Source organism: Anarrhichthys ocellatus, unplaced genomic scaffold (genome assembly GCF_004355925.1).
Source record: "Anarrhichthys ocellatus isolate YVR2014 unplaced genomic scaffold, GSC_Weel_1.0 scaffold5, whole genome shotgun sequence".
Taxonomy (NCBI): domain Eukaryota; kingdom Metazoa; phylum Chordata; class Actinopteri; order Perciformes; family Anarhichadidae; genus Anarrhichthys; species Anarrhichthys ocellatus.
In genome coordinates, this window is record NW_022280035.1 from 9795231 (window position 1) to 9806656 (window position 11426).

At 41.0% G+C, this 11426-nt stretch overlaps 1 protein-coding gene across 1 annotated transcript in view; it reads right to left on the reverse strand.

The window, feature by feature from the left end:
• Nucleotides 1-9705, reverse strand: part of ngfa (nerve growth factor a (beta polypeptide)) — a 27143-nt gene extending 17438 nt beyond the window's left edge. Inside the window, exons 1-2 of the mRNA XM_031844506.1 lie at nt 9624-9705; nt 8860-8953 (exon numbers count right to left, since the gene is read on the reverse strand). The gene's annotated coding sequence lies outside the window, so the exon portion shown is untranslated. The remainder of the gene's footprint in view (nt 1-8859; nt 8954-9623) is intronic.
• Nucleotides 9706-11426: the final 1721 nt, after the last annotated feature.

The window sequence follows — 11426 nt, forward strand, 5'->3', positions numbered from 1 at the left end:
CACACACCACAATGCTATTGAAGCAGACAGTGTAAATATACAGTATGTGTGTGACATAAATATGGGCTTTTTGTATTTTTCAAAACCCCAAACCAACAACATCTATATTTTTACATCTTCACATTCAAATTAAATCAAAGCTTTAACGTGGCTGGCCAAACTATTGTGCCTATAGGTCACTGTTGAAGCCTTTGGTGTGTGTGATGTTTGTTTGTGTGCGTAAACGTTGGTCTGCGGTGACATTCCTCCCCTGTCAAAGCCCGACAGGAATTCCCTGGTAGGAGTGGCGGGCATGAGGTCTGTGTTTAGCGCACATGCTTACATACACACACAATTATATATCGGAGTGTAAAACATTGATCAGCTGCACACCTATGCAAGCACCAGGCCCCACCCAGACATATGGATAACCTCAGCAACACTACTTCATGTCGGGTATTGGAGCTCATCAGAATCTACAAGTCCTTTAAGGGTTGTGTAACATGAGCGGAGAGAGACAGATAGAAAAAGAGGGGGAGAGAAAGAATGAAGGTAACCTGATGTCCCATGAGTTTTCTGAACAGTGAACTGGTTCCCATTGAAGTTTGGAGAACCCCCTTTTTTAAAAATCTTTACCTCTATTCTCTCTTTCACTCTACATCCTCTCCTCTTCTATCACCTTTCTCCATCTGTGTATACCTGGAAAACTAGTGTGTCTAACTGACAATTTTATAACCCATCTAAACTTTTCTTAGTACCTCCTGTGTGTGTGTGTGTGTGTGTGTGTGTGTGTGTGTGTGTGTCTGGTTGTCAGCTGAAATTTTCTCCCCCCAACAGAGAACTTAACTGGCTGCTGCTGAGCTCAATCTCAATTCAGAGGCTCCACTTTCACTTAATGACAGGTATGGAGAAAACTTCTCTTCTGTCTCTCTGTTTCTATGTCCTATATGCACACTTACATACCCCACACATTAACATTTAACATTAATGTTTAATTAAAGTTTTAAAAGAATAAGGTAGGACTCACCACCCTGTTAATGCCTCTCTGCTCTCACAGTGAGGGAAAACTTCCAGATGAACTCTGCTATATTCCACCTCACTCTCTCCAGGCCAAGGGCAGAATTATCCCAATCTCCAAATCCCGCTCCTGCTTTTAAAGTTGTGAATCCAGGTCTTGGGCCATTCACTTCTGTCTGTCTCCCTCCCACACTCTTTGCGAAATGGATTGTTCTGAAAGTTTAGTAAAAGGAGTCCCAAAGCTGCTCCCTCCCTCCCATGTGGCTCACTTCAGGTCCTAGTGCCTACCCTTCTCACGTGCTCTGTGACGAAAAAGAAAAAAATGTACAGCTGCTCATAATTTGCAACTAGCTGCTGTTATTCATCCTCTCCATTCATGTTGGTCTCTTTTTGCGCTAATCTGTGGAAATAAACTTTCACTCGGGGATGATTCAACTAATTTGAGACTTGACGTCACCTAATAGCACGGTCAGGGTACATATATCCTGTGCAGTGAAAGCTTCCCAAGATTGTCATTGTTGTTCCAGACCTGATTCATTTCTATCTTGGCATATGTACATAGATACGCTTGGATATGGACGTGGGGGTGCAACTTGCGTGCATTCGCCATGCATGTGGTTAAACCATCAACGTCATTGTTCCACCCTTTCGGAAATGTAGTACACTACCATTTTATAATAGCTGACGTTGTACATATGCTCAGTCTTTTGCTATTCAGACATTGAACACGTCTGCAGTTCAATTCATGGAGTTACAAGAATGGAACTTTGATGGTCTGTTGCAGCCAGGAATTCATCCCCTGCTACTTGTCAATGTCAAAATAGAGAAATTGATAGATAGAGCAACAAGCAAAGTCAAACCACGCAACTACAATTATCCCCTCACCCTGGGCAGAGATCAGCCGCACCCTGCATTCAGCAGGGCCTCCAGGCTCCAGTATCACAACAGTCCCTCTCTGACATTTCTCTCCCTCTCTTGTTCATGCATCTTTATTTTCAAGTCTTGCCTTCTCACCCTCTTTCTGGTTCTACGCGTTTCTCTCTTTCACAGCCTCTCTCTGACCTGAACCGTATCGTTGTCAGAGCCCCTGGCGCTGAGCAGACAGCCATCCCACCCCTCTGCTCCGACAGACAGATAGTTGAGAAAAGAAAGAGAGAAAGGAAGGATTGCGTGTCAGTGTCATCCCTTTCTCCTCCTCTTGGGAAAATAGAAATGCTTTTACCCAAGTGGGCATTTCCCTAAATCTGGTGGGGCTGCTTTTGAGGCTTTCTGTGGACGACATTTTCTGTGTGTGTGTGCGTGTCTGTGTACAAGCTTGTGCCACTGTCAAAACTGCTTTGGCCCTTGTTATCGAGGCTGAGCCTGAAAGGGGAACCCCCCCCCCACCAGACAGTGAACCCTGACCCTGCACCCCACACGGGTTAGTTAAGGGTGAGAAATGCAGTGGAGGGGTGAGTGTTTTGGGCTGGGAGGGTAGAGAGGTGGTCAAGAGTGCACCAATATCCTCATATTTCAGACACTTGCATGCCGCGGCTGCTTCGGAGGACCCGCGTGCATGAGTTTGATCTTAATTTCTGTCCGACACGTAAATGCAGGTGACTTTAAAAACTGCGTTGCTGAACAGCTTTGGGTAAGTTCTTGTCCAAGCAGAATTACGATGAGGGTCTGAATATTTTTGAACCTTTTGATTTTGTCATTTAACATTTTAGTCACTTAATTATGTCATTCATAATATGTATATCAGTGAGATACAACTGTACAATAATGACGATGAATTTGTTGTGTGTTTATAAAAAAAACACACCCTTCCTATGATCATGAAAACAAGGCTGTTTACATACATAATCATCATTATTTGCATATTTTGAAACCATGCAATTGTTAAATATGCAAATATTTTGGCTGAGGAGCCAATAGTGCGAAGCTACCATCTGTGGAACTATGACTGAACGCCTCTAAGTCAGTGCCAGCATAAAATTAGCATCCAAACCCAAATACTGGTTCCTTCGAAACTCTTAACAGTCTAATCCTAGCCACGCTCGATATGCATCTCAGTGATATCTGAAGGAAGCGGTTGGACAGGTTTCTCCCTGGCACAAAGGTGCTGCACAGGCACACGCCTGCTGAAACGAACACATGCTCGTATTGAAGCACGCATCCTCATTCATCTCAAACATTTAAGGAATGACGTCATACTTCAATGAATTTGACCGTCGCTCTGTTTAATAAGATTCACAGTAATCCAGGTGACAGGTTATCAAGCCAAATGACACAAAGGGTCAGTTCACCCAAATAACAAAAAACATTTTCTCATGGATCTATTGAGGCAGTTTTGGTTTTACGTGTTATATTTGTGACAGTTTCTGGACAAGATGTTTCTGTTTATTTTCTTTAAAAAGAAATGTGAATTGCTTTTAGAACCACAATTACATTTCATTCAACAAGCAAGGTATTTCAAGACCTGTCCAAAAAAACTGTATGAAGATACAACTAAGGGTAAGATAGAAATTGTTTTCTTATTTTTTATAATTTCAGTAAACCAACCCTTTAGTCATTCTTATGCCTAAGTGTGAATGAAGGGAGGCAGATATTTTTTGATAGTGTATCACTTCCAGTGAAACTTATAAATCATAGTCCTAAAAAGCTTCTAAATACACTAATAATCACTTTTGTGTGTGTGTGTGCGCGTTTGCGTGCATGTGTGTGTGTGTATTGTAATCCGAACTTTCGGGGCTTTTAAAAAAAATAATAAAAAATGAAAGTAACCTGTTCGGCCGCACATACATGTGAGCATGCCCCTCTGGCACTCATGGCCGCCGCTCTGCACTGCGCTCATACACAATTAATAGTTAATAACGCCGTCCAGGCTAAGACATTGTCGCAGAAGCGTACCTTCTGGTTCGCCCTCAGGTAAACACTGGTAGCTCTGTCAGCACTGTTAGCTTCCTGAAATCATTAAAAAAAAAAAAGAAATATTCATTGGTTTCCAGCATGGTCACATAAGCTACCTCTTAATTTCCTTCAACTACATGACACTTTTGTAAAGAATACGATTTGAGCAAAATGTTCCTGCTGAATAAATGTACAAGCACACATTATGAAACTCCTTCATTACCCTCTTACATCTGATACCTGGCATGACTTTTTATTGCTGTTAATGGCCATGATAAGATCATGCACAAAGCACTCTGCGTGACATATCTTTTCTTTTTTGCACAAGCTTTGGTCAGACTCTCCTCACTGATTAATGACTCATCTCTCCTCTCACATTTCCCATAGCGCTCATTCTTTCTTTTCCTGACCAGCGAAAACCTACGCCAAAGAATCGGTCATTGATTGTGGCTTTCTGGCCCAGATATCCATATACCATGAGGAACGTGGATGAATGGCCTAATTTCACCTGCACCTTTTGTTGACTGTGTGTGCCTATGGCTGTGTGCATGTGCGTGTCTTCCTGAGAGGCGAGAGATTGGCCGTTCCTCCGCGCATTGTTGCGTTAGAGGGCTCGTCCTCCTACACCCTCATCATGGTCTTGCGCTGACGCATCCCAGAAGCCTCTTCACTCATTGACTCTTCTGTCCTCTTCCACCCACGGCCTCGCTGGGCAGAATCCCACTATTGTCCAGCCATGCGGTGTACACAGGCTAGCAAACAGCCAGCCTCACACTCATACACACTGTGTGCACCATGCACGGGATGTATAGATGGATTTAGAGCAACAGCAAAACATTCCTGAAACTTCACAGAAATACACTTAATTATGTACACACCATTTGCTCATGTGATATTAAGATGTTTGTCACAAGCTGGTTAGTTTTCCGGTTGTTCCCACAGTTTGCCTTCCAATCCTAATCTCCTCTCAGAGGGAACCGAGCACTTCATTAAATCAAATGTCCCTGTGTGTTTATGCGTGCCTGTTTCTGTTACTGTGGTTCTGTGTGCTGGATAAGTAACTGTATTAACCTTCAGCCTCTCTCACCATTGTTTCTGTGACATGCCCCACTGCTACTGCATCCCGTTCCCAGAGATTTTGGCAAAATGTTGAATCTACCATCTTGTGTTCATTTTGTGTCTGGGTCTGTGCCAAAGTTACTGGGATGAGAGTTTAAGTCTTAAGAGCATATGCTGTTGTGAATCCCACAGCTGGCCGCTGATATAGACTCCATGTTATTGTTGAATATTGTTGACCATAATAATTACATATTTTTCAAGTTCAAGTGAATCCATCCATTTTATCTTCTAAACTCCAACCTGTTAAACTGTTCAGGACTTTGCTGATGTTGGGATTTGAGATTTGACTGTTGTAGTGTCTGAAAAGGCTAATATATATTATTTGTCTGGATTATAGTCATTCTGAGACAATACATTCATGGTTACCATGTCAGAATACCCCAACTCTATAGCAAAGTTGTTTAGTGCCTGGCTGTTTCTCACACACAGAGGGCATTGTGTCCTGTAATGGAGCCCTGGCCTCAGGGTCTGTTGCTTCACAGCTCACAACTCATAGACATGTAGGCTTAGATCTCTGCCTCAAAACACATTGTTGCGGGGGTAAATCCCTCTAAAGTACATACCGTATAGCACCCATACATCCTGATTAAAAACAATAATAGACAGGAGCCAGTAATGGTTTTCATAAGCATTGAGTTGCTTACAGTACATCTCCCATGTGGAAAAATGTTACAAAATAGAAGCAGCTACAAGCAGGAAATCACTTGGCTTGCGTCAACCACGTATCTAAATCTAGTTTGTGGTCAACTCTCCGGCAGCAATCAAACGGTCATGCCAAAGATAACGGTAATATGTTGAAAATTATCCAATTTCCATCAATCCTCCCCTCATTTCTTCACTTTATTCTAGAATTTATTTTACCCCTTTTATGCAAATTCCATAGATATGAGCCAAAAGGTCTTACAAACATCTCAACTTCTGTGACTCCCATCCTACCTCGGCACTTGTCAGAACATGTCCTCTAATGGCTACACACCACGCTAAACTGATAATTATTTCCCCTCAATTTGTCAAAGAATTTTCCACTCCAATTGAACTTTTGTGGTCATTAACACCACTTAACTTATGACTGCAAGCACAAGCCTGTTTCTTTTTTGCTGTTGCCAACAAACAAAATACAAACATGTGACAACCATTGAAACTATTTTTAAAATGAGTCACTGCAATATCCTTATTTCATATCACAACGTACAACTTTGTATTTTTCAGTTGGCGACTAGCTGGTGAACACACCAGAGTATTTAACAGTTGAGGAGTCAGATATTTTGCTCAGGAGTTGGAGACCAGACCTGAAAGAAGAGTGAATATTGGACTTACACACGACAGGTGGACACAAACACGTCAAGAGCTGCACTCTTGCACTTTTTTTTTTTTTTTTTTTTTTTAAATAGTTGGGATCAAGATCCCTGAAATAAATTTCTCATACAAGTATGATTTCCTATGATCAAAGAAAGTAAAATCTGTTTAAAATACTATACCACACTGAATGAGCCAGATCAGGTTGTTGGGGAGATTCCTCTCACGTTTTTTCCCTTGACATGCGACTGGGGAAAGAACGAATCCCCGTACAACCACATTAATAATCTAACTGCATGGATGAATAACTGAAAACCTATTTTGATATGCTGTAGCATTTGAGCAAATAGGAATTTAATGACTCCCAACTTAATGTCTTGTCATTTTATGCTTGTGTACAGTCAGATTTTCTAAACTAAGCAGCAGAATTTTCTTTCAAAAATGTAAATGTATGAGGAGAGTCAGCTGAGAGAAATGTAGATGAGCATCCCTCTCACTCACAATGGTCATTACATAAACACTGGCAGCCTGTGAAAAAGCAGTCAACACTCCTCTACCTTCATTTCATTAAACTTGTCAACGCACCAGTGATGCAGCTTCCTCATGTGCACCAGGTGCTAAATCTAGTGTAAATATCCTGTCATGTCTGATAAAGCTCAAAGGCACATTTATTTGAAATTAAATTACGTCTTAATGACAAAAAGCCAACAACTTGATGAAGAACGCAATATTACTCATTCTGTGTTTCACTACCCATGAAGTGCTTTGCGTTGCTGTCAAGTTTCGTCACATAGTAGGTGATGTCTCTTACATACTAATCAGTTTCTGTTGCCAGATGACTGTGCAGGTGTAAAATTGTGATTTATTGAGGGTCATGAATACTTCCTGCTAACGTATGTGGCAACGGCTTATGTAAAACTGACTTGGTGGAAACTTGGAACCGCTGGAATGTTTTGTCTGATCTGTAATGAAAACTTAAATTTATCAAGGGGACATCCTGTGATTAAAGTGGCATGGCACACCTTAAATAATACTTGGTACGCTGTGAAATCCAATAACAATGTTGTAAATGCTTTCTTTGTTCTCAAGTTGAATATAATAACATTGTGAAATTGTTCAGCATTTGGTAACAATGCCACATTGCAGCCTGGTCTGTTAAAAATGATGTTCCCATAAAACGAAAGTCCTTTGTCGGGAAACTTATGTTCTCCCAGATTATGTAACAAATTCCAAATTCTGCGTGGGGAAGAGGTCAGAGTGGATGGATGGGTCATCCAAACACATGACTATCACCCAGGAGACTGCTGTTTCGGGTCCCATATATAACCAAAAAGTCAATGTTTATTTTGATGTTTCGATTAATGCTTAACCTTACATGTGTAAATGAGGTTATGCAGCAAACACTTATTTAAAGCCACACCATGATCTTTAACTCAAGTGAGTACTTTTGTTGTTTTTTTGAATTGTTTAGTGTCAAATCACAATGTTAAAAATGTGTTGAAAGCTGCAATTCTAATGCGGGAGAAGTTTCCCTCAAAATGCAATTTAGTTGTATTTGAGTTTTTAGGACACAGGGTTGACATTTGACAGCTATATCCGACACATTTTATGACTGACAGTGTTGTGCCAGCCATATGCACACCCATTCATAATGCCAACAGCTTTCATGTTAGCACCATTGAACCAATCACCATCTCATCTTCATGTAGTTACAATATGACCACACCTATTGTGTGATTAGTGACTTGTTGGAAGCAACAAAAAATTGGCTACCAACCATCGATGATAACTGGATGCAAGTACGTCGGCCAAGTTTGTAAAAGGTTTATCATATGGAATCACACATCAGTGGTTTCAATAAAGCGAATAAGGTGTTTGTAGGGAAGACAGAAACTAATTTTGAGTTAGATAAGAGGGTTGAGGCAGGGGGTTAAGGTGAATTGTAAAGGGTGAAAATGGGAGGTGGAGGAAGGAAGGATGGCAGGAAGTTGTGAGGGACACCTGGGAGAGAAACAAAGAAGCAGCTGGCTTGGTTTTACTCCTTGGAAACCTCACAGGGTCTTTTAAAAGGGCTACATCGAGTCAACATGTACACTCTTGCATACATATATGTATGTAATATATATGTAAGCACGAAATAGGTTTAATGTTGCATGTTGACACTGAGATGCTCTATTGCCAGTGAAGTGTTTGTAGTAAGGGTCTACAGTATCTGGCATGGCAACTAGAGACACTAATTAACAATAATTAGCATCCCTATTGCACACCAGTGATTACAGGCCATATAATAAATAACCTCCCTTAATTAAAGGGCAGGAAACAGCCATAATTGGGAAACTACCTGTTTACACTCGTCAGATATAAAGTTGTTGTATGACAACCATGGCAGCCATGGAGATCCCAGGGTGTTTCCAGCTCTGACTAATCTGAATAGTTTTGCAAACAGGTAAAAGCTGATGAGCACCGCTGATTACTGTACATAGTTGGCATGCAACAGAGAGAAAATAAGATTGGCATGCTTATTAGTGATCACACTCTTTAGGAAATGCTCCAAACCTCCAGGCATGATCTCACACCTCCAACAGTCGAAACACTCCCAGTCTGTGAGTTGTTTGGTCTCTTGCAGCTTCTGTTGATTCCTAGCACCATCCTGTAAACACCAGATACAGGAAATGAGAGTAAATGCCAGCATGACATTAAGTTTAACCTGAAAATCTAAGCAGCAGATGTTTTTGTTCCAAAGCAGTCTAGAAAGCCACCGGTATTTACCGGGAGCCTTGTAAACACAGATATCCGAGTATAGAGTGCTGCAGGGATGACGTATTTCTGTAGGCCAACCCTGAAGTTGGCATTGCACTGGTTTCCTTGGCAAAAAAGCCAATGGGACTCTTCCATTGGATTTTGCATTATTGCAGAAAATAAGCTCTGCGGCAAACAAACATTTGTGATACGCGCATGTTTTGTTCAGTAAAATATTCACAAATGAACACTCACCAGCAATCACCAGAAGTAAACAGCAATGACTAATTGGTAAGATGTGTAAAAAGTGAGAACCACCAAACGTTTAATAAACCGAGTGATGAGCCGAGGAAGAATGGCATTGCAAAAGAATTAAGTGACTTTCGTCACTCACACCAACATATTGAAACTAAACGGTACGTTTGATGTGAAGGTTTTATAAGCTTTTAGGCTCGTTCCTTTGTCCTGAGCTATCCTTTGGTATGCTTAGACAAAAAGACATCAGTGTCAGACAGAGTCTGCAAGGGGATTAGATTGGAAATACCAGCATAACACACAACATGTACTGGAAATGAGCTCACCAGCTTGCTGTGGAGCCGCCAACAGACTGGGATGGCTTGCGAGAAATAATTCACATACTGCAAGGATTACAGATACTAGAACCCAAAAGCACAACACCGGGAGGTCAGTCCAAAAGGCAAACAAATCCAACAAGGGGCAGGCAAAAATCCAAGGTCGAGAAAACAGGCAGACAGGGTCGGAACAGGCAGATCAGAATAGTACGATATATATATAACACTGGAGAGCTTGGCAGAGACACACAAGACAATCTGGCAGGGAACAAGTGCAAGTGAGGGGACCTAAATAGTGAGGACTAATGAGGGAATGGGTTGCAGGTGAGATGGGTGTGGAGGACCAGGTGAGGGGAATGAGAGATGATCGGGTGTGAATGGTAGGATCTGAAATGACAGGAGAGTTAGTAAAATAAGCAGACAGGATGAAAACAAACTAATATGAAGGGGAATTCGTGACACATACACACCAGCGCACACTTCCACAATAAAGAGGGACACACACCAGATCTACCATGACCAAGCTTGTATAAGTCTTCAAGACTATTTTTGTCATTTGTTTAGATCTCACCAAAGCACAGAGTTTACTGGAAAGGCCCTGGACATAGTGAATTACTGATATAAACAGTTGGATCAGTAATGGTACAAATTCCACTGAACTCTTTGGTTTGATGCACTTGTTTCTTCTGCTTTAGAAAAATACACTTCAAACAACTCTTGATGGTTTTCTAACAAACAGAAGAATAAACTTCCCTGATATTGCACAAGTCTTCTCCTGAAATCAGGAAAAATCCTTTCTCTTCTAGTCTTCTTTTAGATTCATGCACAAATCATAATTCAGGATGTCTGTATTAAATGAAATCAGGACCAGTGTGTCAAAAAAGAAGTGCTTCTGCAGAACTTAAAGTAGCATACCAGTGTTTTTTTTTACTATTTCAGACAAATACCTAACATCTGCATACAGTACACATCAGTTTGTTCCATTCACTTCCCAAAGCATGCAGATATATTTCAGTTTTTGTAATATTTTTCCTTTTATATCGCACATAGAGGTTTCACATAATGTAATGGTGTGGTTATGTGCTGTTGTGTAGCTAGTTCAACTTAAAATCTGAACTCTGCTAAATACTTTTCGTTAACCACACATAATCACCAATTGTCAATCGTATGACAAGTTTGAATTAAAAGTCATGTTTTTTTCGGAATTATTTGCTTTTACTGTTGAGTTTCCACATATCATATCATTTAAATGCAATGTATGTGGCATTTGTATGACTAAGCTCTGTTGTCAGACCTTAATTCCAGCACCCAAATGCACCACCGACAAAAGGTCACAGTTCACTGCACACTTTTAACACTCTTAATTGTAGTAACTTTAACAAAAAACTGTGCAGATATGTGTGTTTTATTGTAACGCATCAGCTATGTTGAGCAAGTTGTGTCACAGCACCGCTTTTCATTAATTGGAAAAATGGATTTCATTAATGTAAGTTTTCGCACTACTGGATTGATTATGCGAAACCACTGGCACAGTATGGTCTGTGTGTGGCGGCTTGCAGCAGACATCTGACAGACAGCAGGGCTGGTGCTGGCCTACAGGGCTTAGTTACAGCCATAAACAAAAACCCAGAACACATCTACTGCCACACAGTAGCTACTATCTGCTGCTTCAAAACAGCATCTGCTAAAGCCATTAACGGTGAAGGTTGGACAGAGTGAGAAGAGGTGAAAAGAGAACAAAAAGAGAGCAATGAACAATATGTCCAGGAAAAACAAGTGACAGAACACTATGGACTGGCCTTGACAGAAGGT